General features: G+C 49.8%; 11 non-coding genes across 11 annotated transcripts; all 11 read left to right on the top strand.

The window, feature by feature from the left end:
• Positions 1-212: 212 nt before the first annotated feature.
• LOC126273553 (5S ribosomal RNA) lies at positions 213-331 on the top strand. Its single transcript, XR_007549401.1, has one exon. It is a non-coding gene; the product is annotated as a 5S ribosomal RNA (ribosomal RNA).
• A 1,146-nt stretch (positions 332-1,477) lies between these two features.
• LOC126273552 (5S ribosomal RNA) lies at positions 1,478-1,596 on the top strand. The gene has a single exon (XR_007549400.1). It is a non-coding gene; the product is annotated as a 5S ribosomal RNA (ribosomal RNA).
• Positions 1,597-2,742: 1,146 nt separating this feature from the next.
• LOC126273550 (5S ribosomal RNA) lies at positions 2,743-2,861 on the top strand. Its single transcript, XR_007549398.1, has one exon. It is a non-coding gene; the product is annotated as a 5S ribosomal RNA (ribosomal RNA).
• A 1,146-nt stretch (positions 2,862-4,007) lies between these two features.
• LOC126274073 (5S ribosomal RNA) lies at positions 4,008-4,126 on the top strand. Its single transcript, XR_007549903.1, has one exon. It is a non-coding gene; the product is annotated as a 5S ribosomal RNA (ribosomal RNA).
• Positions 4,127-5,272: 1,146 nt separating this feature from the next.
• Positions 5,273-5,391, top strand: LOC126273549 (5S ribosomal RNA). Its single transcript, XR_007549397.1, has one exon. It is a non-coding gene; the product is annotated as a 5S ribosomal RNA (ribosomal RNA).
• Positions 5,392-6,537: 1,146 nt separating this feature from the next.
• Positions 6,538-6,656, top strand: LOC126273548 (5S ribosomal RNA). Its single transcript, XR_007549396.1, has one exon. It is a non-coding gene; the product is annotated as a 5S ribosomal RNA (ribosomal RNA).
• Positions 6,657-7,802: 1,146 nt separating this feature from the next.
• LOC126273547 (5S ribosomal RNA) lies at positions 7,803-7,921 on the top strand. Its single transcript, XR_007549395.1, has one exon. It is a non-coding gene; the product is annotated as a 5S ribosomal RNA (ribosomal RNA).
• Positions 7,922-9,067: 1,146 nt separating this feature from the next.
• Positions 9,068-9,186, top strand: LOC126273546 (5S ribosomal RNA). The gene has a single exon (XR_007549394.1). It is a non-coding gene; the product is annotated as a 5S ribosomal RNA (ribosomal RNA).
• A 1,146-nt stretch (positions 9,187-10,332) lies between these two features.
• LOC126273545 (5S ribosomal RNA) lies at positions 10,333-10,451 on the top strand. Its single transcript, XR_007549393.1, has one exon. It is a non-coding gene; the product is annotated as a 5S ribosomal RNA (ribosomal RNA).
• Positions 10,452-11,597: 1,146 nt separating this feature from the next.
• On the top strand, positions 11,598-11,716 carry LOC126273544 (5S ribosomal RNA). Its single transcript, XR_007549392.1, has one exon. It is a non-coding gene; the product is annotated as a 5S ribosomal RNA (ribosomal RNA).
• A 1,147-nt stretch (positions 11,717-12,863) lies between these two features.
• On the top strand, positions 12,864-12,982 carry LOC126273543 (5S ribosomal RNA). The gene has a single exon (XR_007549391.1). It is a non-coding gene; the product is annotated as a 5S ribosomal RNA (ribosomal RNA).
• The last annotated feature ends 985 nt before the right edge of the window (positions 12,983-13,967 follow it).

Genomic DNA, 13,967 nt, shown 5'->3' with positions numbered 1-13,967 from the left:
AGAGATGGATACTTTGTCGAACAAACGAATGACAGGCGGTGCAACGAGCAGCTGTGTTGTGCGTCTGACCCACGTGGCGGCGCGCCGCACTGCGCGTCGCCTTCGAGGTGGAAGGACGTGCTTTGCGTCAAATGTGCCACCGAAAACGGCGATTGCGTGTGTTGGGAGGAGAGGCGAAGCCTTCTTCTGCCGTGCGGCTACTGTATAAGGACGCCAACGGCCATACCATGTTGAATACACCGGTTCTCGTCCGATCACCGAAGTTAAGCAACATCGGGCCCGGTTAGTACTTGGATGGGTGACCGCCTGGGAACACCGGGTGCTGTTGGCTCCCTCTCTTCTTTTAAATTTTATGTCACTACACCTGCCAGTCCTCTTTTCATACAAACTCTCAGGTGCGACAAAGATGCTTCCACAAGCATTTTAAACCACTGTATTAAACGTAAGATGTGAAATTACAGCAATGAACTCAGTTTGAACAAGAATGCGCGGAGGAAGAGTGCTAGGAACTCGTTGAAAATAACGAAACACTGCGAATCGACAGATGTGCTCTTAAAATGCGTCAGAGCCTACTGTTTTGTAGGAGCGCTAAATTCCAATTTTGTAGCAGTGCACAACGGCAAATTTGTAAACAAAAATTTACCTTTCGTCGCTACAAGAGATGGATACTTTGCCGAACAGCCTGTGTCTTGTGTGCATGTTTTCGCACCTTTCCACGGCACGGCGCAGCACAGAGCGGCTCTGGTAGCTCCGAACGGCCGCACACGGCGCCTCGGACACGTCGGTTCGGCCCGCGCCCATCTCGCAGATGCTTCTCGTACTTGTGCTGTCATATGGACCACGACCCGAGCGGCAGCGAGCGGCAGTCGAGCAAAGTCGGGACAAGTCGGGACGGAAGGGGACAGCCGAGAATGCACCGTGCGAATTACGCAAATATCTGGAAGCGCGACGCGTGTCAGGCAGGTGAGACCGCTTCCCTCTGTCTTCATTTCTTGCTTTCTTGTCACTACCCCTGCCAGCCCTTTTTTCATGCTACCTTTCTCATGTGACATAGATGCTTCCATACTGATTTTAAACTATCGTAAGATACGATATTAAGGAGCTCAATTTGAAAAGAGTGCGCCAAGGAAGACTTCCAAAGAGTCTCTGGAAATAACAAAACAGTGTGAAGTGACAGAAATGTTGTGAAATACGTCAGGGCATATTGTTTTGTAGCAGTGCACAACGGCAAATTTGTAAACAAAAATTTACCTTTCGTCGCTACAAGAGATGGATACTTTGTCGAACAAACGAATGACAGGCGGTGCAACGAGCAGCTGTGTTGTGCGTCTGACCCACGTGGCGGCGCGCCGCACTGCGCGTCGCCTTCGAGGTGGAAGGACGTGCTTTGCGTCAAATGTGCCACCGAAAACGGCGATTGCGTGTGTTGGGAGGAGAGGCGAAGCCTTCTTCTGCCGTGCGGCTACTGTATAAGGACGCCAACGGCCATACCATGTTGAATACACCGGTTCTCGTCCGATCACCGAAGTTAAGCAACATCGGGCCCGGTTAGTACTTGGATGGGTGACCGCCTGGGAACACCGGGTGCTGTTGGCTCCCTCTCTTCTTTTAAATTTTATGTCACTACACCTGCCAGTCCTCTTTTCATACAAACTCTCAGGTGCGACAAAGATGCTTCCACAAGCATTTTAAACCACTGTATTAAACGTAAGATGTGAAATTACAGCAATGAACTCAGTTTGAACAAGAATGCGCGGAGGAAGAGTGCTAGGAACTCGTTGAAAATAACGAAACACTGCGAATCGACAGATGTGCTCTTAAAATGCGTCAGAGCCTACTGTTTTGTAGGAGCGCTAAATTCCAATTTTGTAGCAGTGCACAACGGCAAATTTGTAAACAAAAATTTACCTTTCGTCGCTACAAGAGATGGATACTTTGCCGAACAGCCTGTGTCTTGTGTGCATGTTTTCGCACCTTTCCACGGCACGGCGCAGCACAGAGCGGCTCTGGTAGCTCCGAACGGCCGCACACGGCGCCTCGGACACGTCGGTTCGGCCCGCGCCCATCTCGCAGATGCTTCTCGTACTTGTGCTGTCATATGGACCACGACCCGAGCGGCAGCGAGCGGCAGTCGAGCAAAGTCGGGACAAGTCGGGACGGAAGGGGACAGCCGAGAATGCACCGTGCGAATTACGCAAATATCTGGAAGCGCGACGCGTGTCAGGCAGGTGAGACCGCTTCCCTCTGTCTTCATTTCTTGCTTTCTTGTCACTACCCCTGCCAGCCGTTTTTTCATGCTACCTTTCTCATGTGACATAGATGCTTCCATACTGATTTTAAACTATCGTAAGATACGATATTAAGGAGCTCAATTTGAAAAGAGTGCGCCAAGGAAGACTTCCAAAGAGTCTCTGGAAATAACAAAACAGTGTGAAGTGACAGAAATGTTGTGAAATACGTCAGGGCATATTGTTTTGTAGCAGTGCACAACGGCAAATTTGTAAACAAAAATTTACCTTTCGTCGCTACAAGAGATTGATACTTTGTCGAACAAACGAATGACAGGCGGTGCAACGAGCAGCTGTGTTGTGCGTCTGACCCACGTGGCGGCGCGCCGCACTGCGCGTCGCCTTCGAGGTGGAAGGACGTGCTTTGCGTCAAATGTGCCACCGAAAACGGCGATTGCGTGTGTTGGGAGGAGAGGCGAAGCCTTCTTCTGCCGTGCGGCTACTGTATAAGGACGCCAACGGCCATACCATGTTGAATACACCGGTTCTCGTCCGATCACCGAAGTTAAGCAACATCGGGCCCGGTTAGTACTTGGATGGGTGACCGCCTGGGAACACCGGGTGCTGTTGGCTCCCTCTCTTCTTTTAAATTTTATGTCACTACACCTGCCAGTCCTCTTTTCATACAAACTCTCAGGTGCGACAAAGATGCTTCCACAAGCATTTTAAACCACTGTATTAAACGTAAGATGTGAAATTACAGCAATGAACTCAGTTTGAACAAGAATGCGCGGAGGAAGAGTGCTAGGAACTCGTTGAAAATAACGAAACACTGCGAATCGACAGATGTGCTCTTAAAATGCGTCAGAGCCTACTGTTTTGTAGGAGCGCTAAATTCCAATTTTGTAGCAGTGCACAACGGCAAATTTGTAAACAAAAATTTACCTTTCGTCGCTACAAGAGATGGATACTTTGCCGAACAGCCTGTGTCTTGTGTGCATGTTTTCGCACCTTTCCACGGCACGGCGCAGCACAGAGCGGCTCTGGTAGCTCCGAACGGCCGCACACGGCGCCTCGGACACGTCGGTTCGGCCCGCGCCCATCTCGCAGATGCTTCTCGTACTTGTGCTGTCATATGGACCACGACCCGAGCGGCAGCGAGCGGCAGTCGAGCAAAGTCGGGACAAGTCGGGACGGAAGGGGACAGCCGAGAATGCACCGTGCGAATTACGCAAATATCTGGAAGCGCGACGCGTGTCAGGCAGGTGAGACCGCTTCCCTCTGTCTTCATTTCTTGCTTTCTTGTCACTACCCCTGCCAGCCCTTTTTTCATGCTACCTTTCTCATGTGACATAGATGCTTCCATACTGATTTTAAACTATCGTAAGATACGATATTAAGGAGCTCAATTTGAAAAGAGTGCGCCAAGGAAGACTTCCAAAGAGTCTCTGGAAATAACAAAACAGTGTGAAGTGACAGAAATGTTGTGAAATACGTCAGGGCATATTGTTTTGTAGCAGTGCACAACGGCAAATTTGTAAACAAAAATTTACCTTTCGTCGCTACAAGAGATGGATACTTTGTCGAACAAACGAATGACAGGCGGTGCAACGAGCAGCTGTGTTGTGCGTCTGACCCACGTGGCGGCGCGCCGCACTGCGCGTCGCCTTCGAGGTGGAAGGACGTGCTTTGCGTCAAATGTGCCACCGAAAACGGCGATTGCGTGTGTTGGGAGGAGAGGCGAAGCCTTCTTCTGCCGTGCGGCTACTGTATAAGGACGCCAACGGCCATACCATGTTGAATACACCGGTTCTCGTCCGATCACCGAAGTTAAGCAACATCGGGCCCAGTTAGTACTTGGATGGGTGACCGCCTGGGAACACCGGGTGCTGTTGGCTCCCTCTCTTCTTTTAAATTTTATGTCACTACACCTGCCAGTCCTCTTTTCATACAAACTCTCAGGTGCGACAAAGATGCTTCCACAAGCATTTTAAACCACTGTATTAAACGTAAGATGTGAAATTACAGCAATGAACTCAGTTTGAACAAGAATGCGCGGAGGAAGAGTGCTAGGAACTCGTTGAAAATAACGAAACACTGCGAATCGACAGATGTGCTCTTAAAATGCGTCAGAGCCTACTGTTTTGTAGGAGCGCTAAATTCCAATTTTGTAGCAGTGCACAACGGCAAATTTGTAAACAAAAATTTACCTTTCGTCGCTACAAGAGATGGATACTTTGCCGAACAGCCTGTGTCTTGTGTGCATGTTTTCGCACCTTTCCACGGCACGGCGCAGCACAGAGCGGCTCTGGTAGCTCCGAACGGCCGCACACGGCGCCTCGGACACGTCGGTTCGGCCCGCGCCCATCTCGCAGATGCTTCTCGTACTTGTGCTGTCATATGGACCACGACCCGAGCGGCAGCGAGCGGCAGTCGAGCAAAGTCGGGACAAGTCGGGACGGAAGGGGACAGCCGAGAATGCACCGTGCGAATTACGCAAATATCTGGAAGCGCGACGCGTGTCAGGCAGGTGAGACCGCTTCCCTCTGTCTTCATTTCTTGCTTTCTTGTCACTACCCCTGCCAGCCCTTTTTTCATGCTACCTTTCTCATGTGACATAGATGCTTCCATACTGATTTTAAACTATCGTAAGATACGATATTAAGGAGCTCAATTTGAAAAGAGTGCGCCAAGGAAGACTTCCAAAGAGTCTCTGGAAATAACAAAACAGTGTGAAGTGACAGAAATGTTGTGAAATACGTCAGGGCATATTGTTTTGTAGCAGTGCACAACGGCAAATTTGTAAACAAAAATTTACCTTTCGTCGCTACAAGAGATGGATACTTTGTCGAACAAACGAATGACAGGCGGTGCAACGAGCAGCTGTGTTGTGCGTCTGACCCACGTGGCGGCGCGCCGCACTGCGCGTCGCCTTCGAGGTGGAAGGACGTGCTTTGCGTCAAATGTGCCACCGAAAACGGCGATTGCGTGTGTTGGGAGGAGAGGCGAAGCCTTCTTCTGCCGTGCGGCTACTGTATAAGGACGCCAACGGCCATACCATGTTGAATACACCGGTTCTCGTCCGATCACCGAAGTTAAGCAACATCGGGCCCGGTTAGTACTTGGATGGGTGACCGCCTGGGAACACCGGGTGCTGTTGGCTCCCTCTCTTCTTTTAAATTTTATGTCACTACACCTGCCAGTCCTCTTTTCATACAAACTCTCAGGTGCGACAAAGATGCTTCCACAAGCATTTTAAACCACTGTATTAAACGTAAGATGTGAAATTACAGCAATGAACTCAGTTTGAACAAGAATGCGCGGAGGAAGAGTGCTAGGAACTCGTTGAAAATAACGAAACACTGCGAATCGACAGATGTGCTCTTAAAATGCGTCAGAGCCTACTGTTTTGTAGGAGCGCTAAATTCCAATTTTGTAGCAGTGCACAACGGCAAATTTGTAAACAAAAATTTACCTTTCGTCGCTACAAGAGATGGATACTTTGCCGAACAGCCTGTGTCTTGTGTGCATGTTTTCGCACCTTTCCACGGCACGGCGCAGCACAGAGCGGCTCTGGTAGCTCCGAACGGCCGCACACGGCGCCTCGGACACGTCGGTTCGGCCCGCGCCCATCTCGCAGATGCTTCTCGTACTTGTGCTGTCATATGGACCACGACCCGAGCGGCAGCGAGCGGCAGTCGAGCAAAGTCGGGACAAGTCGGGACGGAAGGGGACAGCCGAGAATGCACCGTGCGAATTACGCAAATATCTGGAAGCGCGACGCGTGTCAGGCAGGTGAGACCGCTTCCCTCTGTCTTCATTTCTTGCTTTCTTGTCACTACCCCTGCCAGCCCTTTTTTCATGCTACCTTTCTCATGTGACATAGATGCTTCCATACTGATTTTAAACTATCGTAAGATACGATATTAAGGAGCTCAATTTGAAAAGAGTGCGCCAAGGAAGACTTCCAAAGAGTCTCTGGAAATAACAAAACAGTGTGAAGTGACAGAAATGTTGTGAAATACGTCAGGGCATATTGTTTTGTAGCAGTGCACAACGGCAAATTTGTAAACAAAAATTTACCTTTCGTCGCTACAAGAGATGGATACTTTGTCGAACAAACGAATGACAGGCGGTGCAACGAGCAGCTGTGTTGTGCGTCTGACCCACGTGGCGGCGCGCCGCACTGCGCGTCGCCTTCGAGGTGGAAGGACGTGCTTTGCGTCAAATGTGCCACCGAAAACGGCGATTGCGTGTGTTGGGAGGAGAGGCGAAGCCTTCTTCTGCCGTGCGGCTACTGTATAAGGACGCCAACGGCCATACCATGTTGAATACACCGGTTCTCGTCCGATCACCGAAGTTAAGCAACATCGGGCCCGGTTAGTACTTGGATGGGTGACCGCCTGGGAACACCGGGTGCTGTTGGCTCCCTCTCTTCTTTTAAATTTTATGTCACTACACCTGCCAGTCCTCTTTTCATACAAACTCTCAGGTGCGACAAAGATGCTTCCACAAGCATTTTAAACCACTGTATTAAACGTAAGATGTGAAATTACAGCAATGAACTCAGTTTGAACAAGAATGCGCGGAGGAAGAGTGCTAGGAACTCGTTGAAAATAACGAAACACTGCGAATCGACAGATGTGCTCTTAAAATGCGTCAGAGCCTACTGTTTTGTAGGAGCGCTAAATTCCAATTTTGTAGCAGTGCACAACGGCAAATTTGTAAACAAAAATTTACCTTTCGTCGCTACAAGAGATGGATACTTTGCCGAACAGCCTGTGTCTTGTGTGCATGTTTTCGCACCTTTCCACGGCACGGCGCAGCACAGAGCGGCTCTGGTAGCTCCGAACGGCCGCACACGGCGCCTCGGACACGTCGGTTCGGCCCGCGCCCATCTCGCAGATGCTTCTCGTACTTGTGCTGTCATATGGACCACGACCCGAGCGGCAGCGAGCGGCAGTCGAGCAAAGTCGGGACAAGTCGGGACGGAAGGGGACAGCCGAGAATGCACCGTGCGAATTACGCAAATATCTGGAAGCGCGACGCGTGTCAGGCAGGTGAGACCGCTTCCCTCTGTCTTCATTTCTTGCTTTCTTGTCACTACCCCTGCCAGCCCTTTTTTCATGCTACCTTTCTCATGTGACATAGATGCTTCCATACTGATTTTAAACTATCGTAAGATACGATATTAAGGAGCTCAATTTGAAAAGAGTGCGCCAAGGAAGACTTCCAAAGAGTCTCTGGAAATAACAAAACAGTGTGAAGTGACAGAAATGTTGTGAAATACGTCAGGGCATATTGTTTTGTAGCAGTGCACAACGGCAAATTTGTAAACAAAAATTTACCTTTCGTCGCTACAAGAGATGGATACTTTGTCGAACAAACGAATGACAGGCGGTGCAACGAGCAGCTGTGTTGTGCGTCTGACCCACGTGGCGGCGCGCCGCACTGCGCGTCGCCTTCGAGGTGGAAGGACGTGCTTTGCGTCAAATGTGCCACCGAAAACGGCGATTGCGTGTGTTGGGAGGAGAGGCGAAGCCTTCTTCTGCCGTGCGGCTACTGTATAAGGACGCCAACGGCCATACCATGTTGAATACACCGGTTCTCGTCCGATCACCGAAGTTAAGCAACATCGGGCCCGGTTAGTACTTGGATGGGTGACCGCCTGGGAACACCGGGTGCTGTTGGCTCCCTCTCTTCTTTTAAATTTTATGTCACTACACCTGCCAGTCCTCTTTTCATACAAACTCTCAGGTGCGACAAAGATGCTTCCACAAGCATTTTAAACCACTGTATTAAACGTAAGATGTGAAATTACAGCAATGAACTCAGTTTGAACAAGAATGCGCGGAGGAAGAGTGCTAGGAACTCGTTGAAAATAACGAAACACTGCGAATCGACAGATGTGCTCTTAAAATGCGTCAGAGCCTACTGTTTTGTAGGAGCGCTAAATTCCAATTTTGTAGCAGTGCACAACGGCAAATTTGTAAACAAAAATTTACCTTTCGTCGCTACAAGAGATGGATACTTTGCCGAACAGCCTGTGTCTTGTGTGCATGTTTTCGCACCTTTCCACGGCACGGCGCAGCACAGAGCGGCTCTGGTAGCTCCGAACGGCCGCACACGGCGCCTCGGACACGTCGGTTCGGCCCGCGCCCATCTCGCAGATGCTTCTCGTACTTGTGCTGTCATATGGACCACGACCCGAGCGGCAGCGAGCGGCAGTCGAGCAAAGTCGGGACAAGTCGGGACGGAAGGGGACAGCCGAGAATGCACCGTGCGAATTACGCAAATATCTGGAAGCGCGACGCGTGTCAGGCAGGTGAGACCGCTTCCCTCTGTCTTCATTTCTTGCTTTCTTGTCACTACCCCTGCCAGCCCTTTTTTCATGCTACCTTTCTCATGTGACATAGATGCTTCCATACTGATTTTAAACTATCGTAAGATACGATATTAAGGAGCTCAATTTGAAAAGAGTGCGCCAAGGAAGACTTCCAAAGAGTCTCTGGAAATAACAAAACAGTGTGAAGTGACAGAAATGTTGTGAAATACGTCAGGGCATATTGTTTTGTAGCAGTGCACAACGGCAAATTTGTAAACAAAAATTTACCTTTCGTCGCTACAAGAGATGGATACTTTGTCGAACAAACGAATGACAGGCGGTGCAACGAGCAGCTGTGTTGTGCGTCTGACCCACGTGGCGGCGCGCCGCACTGCGCGTCGCCTTCGAGGTGGAAGGACGTGCTTTGCGTCAAATGTGCCACCGAAAACGGCGATTGCGTGTGTTGGGAGGAGAGGCGAAGCCTTCTTCTGCCGTGCGGCTACTGTATAAGGACGCCAACGGCCATACCATGTTGAATACACCGGTTCTCGTCCGATCACCGAAGTTAAGCAACATCGGGCCCGGTTAGTACTTGGATGGGTGACCGCCTGGGAACACCGGGTGCTGTTGGCTCCCTCTCTTCTTTTAAATTTTATGTCACTACACCTGCCAGTCCTCTTTTCATACAAACTCTCAGGTGCGACAAAGATGCTTCCACAAGCATTTTAAACCACTGTATTAAACGTAAGATGTGAAATTACAGCAATGAACTCAGTTTGAACAAGAATGCGCGGAGGAAGAGTGCTAGGAACTCGTTGAAAATAACGAAACACTGCGAATCGACAGATGTGCTCTTAAAATGCGTCAGAGCCTACTGTTTTGTAGGAGCGCTAAATTCCAATTTTGTAGCAGTGCACAACGGCAAATTTGTAAACAAAAATTTACCTTTCGTCGCTACAAGAGATGGATACTTTGCCGAACAGCCTGTGTCTTGTGTGCATGTTTTCGCACCTTTCCACGGCACGGCGCAGCACAGAGCGGCTCTGGTAGCTCCGAACGGCCGCACACGGCGCCTCGGACACGTCGGTTCGGCCCGCGCCCATCTCGCAGATGCTTCTCGTACTTGTGCTGTCATATGGACCACGACCCGAGCGGCAGCGAGCGGCAGTCGAGCAAAGTCGGGACAAGTCGGGACGGAAGGGGACAGCCGAGAATGCACCGTGCGAATTACGCAAATATCTGGAAGCGCGACGCGTGTCAGGCAGGTGAGACCGCTTCCCTCTGTCTTCATTTCTTGCTTTCTTGTCACTACCCCTGCCAGCCCTTTTTTCATGCTACCTTTCTCATGTGACATAGATGCTTCCATACTGATTTTAAACTATCGTAAGATACGATATTAAGGAGCTCAATTTGAAAAGAGTGCGCCAAGGAAGACTTCCAAAGAGTCTCTGGAAATAACAAAACAGTGTGAAGTGACAGAAATGTTGTGAAATACGTCAGGGCATATTGTTTTGTAGCAGTGCACAACGGCAAATTTGTAAACAAAAATTTACCTTTCGTCGCTACAAGAGATGGATACTTTGTCGAACAAACGAATGACAGGCGGTGCAACGAGCAGCTGTGTTGTGCGTCTGACCCACGTGGCGGCGCGCCGCACTGCGCGTCGCCTTCGAGGTGGAAGGACGTGCTTTGCGTCAAATGTGCCACCGAAAACGGCGATTGCGTGTGTTGGGAGGAGAGGCGAAGCCTTCTTCTGCCGTGCGGCTACTGTATAAGGACGCCAACGGCCATACCATGTTGAATACACCGGTTCTCGTCCGATCACCGAAGTTAAGCAACATCGGGCCCGGTTAGTACTTGGATGGGTGACCGCCTGGGAACACCGGGTGCTGTTGGCTCCCTCTCTTCTTTTAAATTTTATGTCACTACACCTGCCAGTCCTCTTTTCATACAAACTCTCAGGTGCGACAAAGATGCTTCCACAAGCATTTTAAACCACTGTATTAAACGTAAGATGTGAAATTACAGCAATGAACTCAGTTTGAACAAGAATGCGCGGAGGAAGAGTGCTAGGAACTCGTTGAAAATAACGAAACACTGCGAATCGACAGATGTGCTCTTAAAATGCGTCAGAGCCTACTGTTTTGTAGGAGCGCTAAATTCCAATTTTGTAGCAGTGCACAACGGCAAATTTGTAAACAAAAATTTACCTTTCGTCGCTACAAGAGATGGATACTTTGCCGAACAGCCTGTGTCTTGTGTGCATGTTTTCGCACCTTTCCACGGCACGGCGCAGCACAGAGCGGCTCTGGTAGCTCCGAACGGCCGCACACGGCGCCTCGGACACGTCGGTTCGGCCCGCGCCCATCTCGCAGATGCTTCTCGTACTTGTGCTGTCATATGGACCACGACCCGAGCGGCAGCGAGCGGCAGTCGAGCAAAGTCGGGACAAGTCGGGACGGAAGGGGACAGCCGAGAATGCACCGTGCGAATTACGCAAATATCTGGAAGCGCGACGCGTGTCAGGCAGGTGAGACCGCTTCCCTCTGTCTTCATTTCTTGCTTTCTTGTCACTACCCCTGCCAGCCCTTTTTTCATGCTACCTTTCTCATGTGACATAGATGCTTCCATACTGATTTTAAACTATCGTAAGATACGATATTAAGGAGCTCAATTTGAAAAGAGTGCGCCAAGGAAGACTTCCAAAGAGTCTCTGGAAATAACAAAACAGTGTGAAGTGACAGAAATGTTGTGAAATACGTCAGGGCATATTGTTTTGTAGCAGTGCACAACGGCAAATTTGTAAACAAAAATTTACCTTTCGTCGCTACAAGAGATGGATACTTTGTCGAACAAACGAATGACAGGCGGTGCAACGAGCAGCTGTGTTGTGCGTCTGACCCACGTGGCGGCGCGCCGCACTGCGCGTCGCCTTCGAGGTGGAAGGACGTGCTTTGCGTCAAATGTGCCACCGAAAACGGCGATTGCGTGTGTTGGGAGGAGAGGCGAAGCCTTCTTCTGCCGTGCGGCTACTGTATAAGGACGCCAACGGCCATACCATGTTGAATACACCGGTTCTCGTCCGATCACCGAAGTTAAGCAACATCGGGCCCGGTTAGTACTTGGATGGGTGACCGCCTGGGAACACCGGGTGCTGTTGGCTCCCTCTCTTCTTTTAAATTTTATGTCACTACACCTGCCAGTCCTCTTTTCATACAAACTCTCAGGTGCGACAAAGATGCTTCCACAAGCATTTTAAACCACTGTATTAAACGTAAGATGTGAAATTACAGCAATGAACTCAGTTTGAACAAGAATGCGCGGAGGAAGAGTGCTAGGAACTCGTTGAAAATAACGAAACACTGCGAATCGACAGATGTGCTCTTAAAATGCGTCAGAGCCTACTGTTTTGTAGGAGCGCTAAATTCCAATTTTGTAGCAGTGCACAACGGCAAATTTGTAAACAAAAATTTACCTTTCGTCGCTACAAGAGATGGATACTTTGCCGAACAGCCTGTGTCTTGTGTGCATGTTTTCGCACCTTTCCACGGCACGGCGCAGCACAGAGCGGCTCTGGTAGCTCCGAACGGCCGCACACGGCGCCTCGGACACGTCGGTTCGGCCCGCGCCCATCTCGCAGATGCTTCTCGTACTTGTGCTGTCATATGGACCACGACCCGAGCGGCAGCGAGCGGCAGTCGAGCAAAGTCGGGACAAGTCGGGACGGAAGGGGACAGCCGAGAATGCACCGTGCGAATTACGCAAATATCTGGAAGCGCGACGCGTGTCAGGCAGGTGAGACCGCTTCCCTCTGTCTTCATTTCTTGCTTTCTTGTCACTACCCCTGCCAGCCCTTTTTTCATGCTACCTTTCTCATGTGACATAGATGCTTCCATACTGATTTTAAACTATCGTAAGATACGATATTAAGGAGCTCAATTTGAAAAGAGTGCGCCAAGGAAGACTTCCAAAGAGTCTCTGGAAATAACAAAACAGTGTGAAGTGACAGAAATGTTGTGAAATACGTCAGGGCATATTGTTTTGTAGCAGTGCACAACGGCAAATTTGTAAACAAAAATTTACCTTTCGTCGCTACAAGAGATGGATACTTTGTCGAACAAACGAATGACAGGCGGTTGCAACGAGCAGCTGTGTTGTGCGTCTGACCCACGTGGCGGCGCGCCGCACTGCGCGTCGCCTTCGAGGTGGAAGGACGTGCTTTGCGTCAAATGTGCCACCGAAAACGGCGATTGCGTGTGTTGGGAGGAGAGGCGAAGCCTTCTTCTGCCGTGCGGCTACTGTATAAGGACGCCAACGGCCATACCATGTTGAATACACCGGTTCTCGTCCGATCACCGAAGTTAAGCAACATCGGGCCCGGTTAGTACTTGGATGGGTGACCGCCTGGGAACACCGGGTGCTGTTGGCTCCCTCTCTTCTTTTAAATTTTATGTCACTACACCTGCCAGTCCTCTTTTCATACAAACTCTCAGGTGCGACAAAGATGCTTCCACAAGCATTTTAAACCACTGTATTAAACGTAAGATGTGAAATTACAGCAATGAACTCAGTTTTGAACAAGAATGCGCGGGAGGAAGAGTGCTAGGAACTCGTTGAAAATAACGAAACACTGCGAATCGACAGATGTGCTCTTAAAATGCGTCAGAGCCTACTGTTTTGTAGGAGCGCTAAATTCCAATTTTGTAGCAGTGCACAACGGCAAATTTGTAAACAAAAATTTACCTTTCGTCGCTACAAGAGATGGATACTTTGCCGAACAGCCTGTGTCTTGTGTGCATGTTTTCGCACCTTTCCACGGCACGGCGCAGCACAGAGCGGCTCTGGTAGCTCCGAACGGCCGCACACGGCGCCTCGGACACGTCGGTTCGGCCCGCGCCCATCTCGCAGATGCTTCTCGTACTGTGCTGTCATATGGACCACGACCCGAGCGGCAGCGAGCGGCAGTCGAGCAAAGTCGGGACAAGTCGGGACGGAAGGGGACAGCCGAGAATGCACCGTGCGAATTACGCAAATATCTGGAAGCGCGACGCGTGTCAGGCAGGTGAGACCGCTTCCCTCTGTCTTCATTTCTTGCTTTCTTGTCACTACCCCTGCCAGCCCTTTTTTCATGCTACCTTTCTCATGTGACATAGATGCTTCCATACTGATTTTAAACTATCGTAAGATACGATATTAAGGAGCTCAATTTGAAAGAGTGCGCCAAGGAAGACTTCCAAAGAGTCTCTGGAAATAACAAAACAGTGTGAAGTGACAGAAATGTTGTGAAATACGTCAGGGCATATTGTTTTGTAGCAGTGCACAACGGCAAATTTGTAAACAAAAATTTACCTTTCGTCGCTACAAGAGATGGATACTTTGTCGAACAAACGAATGACAAACACGCGATCTAGTGT

Source organism: Schistocerca gregaria, chromosome 5 (assembly GCF_023897955.1).
Source record: "Schistocerca gregaria isolate iqSchGreg1 chromosome 5, iqSchGreg1.2, whole genome shotgun sequence".
NCBI lineage: Eukaryota > Metazoa > Arthropoda > Insecta > Orthoptera > Acrididae > Schistocerca > Schistocerca gregaria.
Note: the sequence above shows the minus strand (reverse complement) of the source record. Positions and strands in the feature narration are given on the sequence as shown.